Raw genomic sequence first — 1887 nt, 5'->3', positions numbered from 1 at the left:
GAAATTCTGTCCCAATTCCCATTCAAGCTCTTTGCACTCTATTTTCTGCATAATTCAATCCAAATTCTGTTCTTCAATTGTTTCTTCTTTAATTTTTTTGTCAATTGCTTAGTTAATTCAGATCTGGGAAGGAAATTGGGTTTTAGGCTCTGCTACCTAAGCCCTTGGGATCCTGAGATCATAATTCACTCTTGGTTCTTCTGTGAACCTCTGCTGCATTTTATTTCAATTCTGTTTGAATGCTACTTGCTCCTGATTTAAATTCTGCTCAATCTCTTGCTACAATTTACTTCAGCTTTGTTTAGATCTTGCAATCCCATTCCTCAATTCCCTTTTATATTCAAGTCATTTATCTTTCTTGCCCTTTAAGTTACTGCAATTTAAGTTTCTTGCACTTTAAGTTTCAGTCATTTACTTCCTTGCTCTTTAAGATTCTGCACATTTACAATTCTGTTCTTCAATTTACTGCACTTTTCCCTTCCCCCTTTACATTTAATGTCATTTACTTTCTGTTAAACACAAATCACTCAACTAAAACTTGAATCGCTTGACTAAATCAACCACTAAACTAAAATTGCTCAATCCTTCAATCCCTGTGGGATCGACCTCACTCATGTGAGTTATTATTACTTGATGCGACCCGGTACACTTACCGGTGAGTTTTGTGTTGGATCGTTTTCCACACATCATTAGGTGCCTTTAATGGTTATGGAAAAGCAAAAAGCTATGCTTTTACCACACCAAACTTAGAAAATTGCTCGCCCTTGAGCAAGAGAAGAAAGAAAAGATGAAGAATAAGAAGAAGATATGGAGGAGATTGAGGGATGTGTGTATTCGGCTATATGGGTGGGATTGGGTGGGAAAGAAAATATGGATGTGAATGGGGAAGGATTTTGGGAAGGAGTATGTATTGAGAGGAGAGATTTAGAGATTGAAGTTGTTGGGAAGTGTGACATGGGGAAGAGAAAAATAGGATTAGGAGGAATCTCTATACTGTGACAGAGGATTCCATACTTTCTTGTTCTCTTCTCTTTCATATGAGCAGGAACAAAGACAAAGGCATTCTTGTTGAAGCTGACCCTGAACCTGAAAGGACCTTGAAGCGAAAGCTAAGAGAAGCTAAAGCACAATTCTCTGTAGAGGACCTAACAGAAATCTTCAAAGAAGAAGACATGGCAGCCGAAAACAACAACAATGCAAACAATGCAAGGAAGGTGCTGGGTGACTTTACTGCACCTACTCCCGACTTCTATGGGAGAAGCATCTCTATCCCTCCCATTGGAGCAAACAACTTTGAGCTTAAGCCTCAATTAGTTTCTCTAATGCAACAGAATTACAAATTTCATGGACTTCCATTGGAAGATCCTCATCAATTTTTAGCTGAGTTCTTGCAAATCTGTGACACTGTCAAGACCAATGGGGTTGACCCTAAGGTCTATAGACTTATTCTATTCCCTTTTGCTGTAAGAGACAGAGCTAGGATATGGTTGGATTCACAACCTAAAGAAAGCCTGAACTCTTGGGAAAAGTTAGTCAATGCCTTCTTGGCAATGTTCTTTCCTCCTCAAAAATTGAGTAAGCTTAGAGTGGAAGTCCAAACCTTCAGACAGAAGGAAGGTGAATCCCTCTATGAAGCTTGGGAAAGATACAAACAATTGATCAGAAAGTGTCCTTCTGACATGCTTTCTTAATGGAGCATCATAGGTATCTTCTATGATGCTCTGTCTGAACTGTCCAAGATGTCATTGGACAGCTCTGCTGGAGGATCTCTTCATCTAAAGAAGACGCCTGCAGAAGCTCAATAACTCATTGAAATGGTTGCAAATAACCAATTCATGTACACTTCTGAAAGGAATCCTGTGAACAATGGGACGAATCAGAAGAAAA

The 1887-nt window shown here is 39.0% G+C and overlaps 1 non-coding gene across 1 annotated transcript; it reads right to left on the bottom strand.

Moving 5' to 3' along the window:
• Positions 1-1577: 1577 nt before the first annotated feature.
• Positions 1578-1685, bottom strand: LOC127744681 (small nucleolar RNA R71). The gene has a single exon (XR_008005617.1). It is a non-coding gene; the product is annotated as a small nucleolar RNA R71 (small nucleolar RNA).
• Positions 1686-1887: the final 202 nt, after the last annotated feature.

This window comes from Arachis duranensis, unplaced genomic scaffold (genome assembly GCF_000817695.3).
Source record: "Arachis duranensis cultivar V14167 unplaced genomic scaffold, aradu.V14167.gnm2.J7QH unplaced_Scaffold_85623, whole genome shotgun sequence".
Lineage (NCBI taxonomy): Eukaryota > Viridiplantae > Streptophyta > Magnoliopsida > Fabales > Fabaceae > Arachis > Arachis duranensis.
Note: the sequence above shows the minus strand (reverse complement) of the source record. Positions and strands in the feature narration are given on the sequence as shown.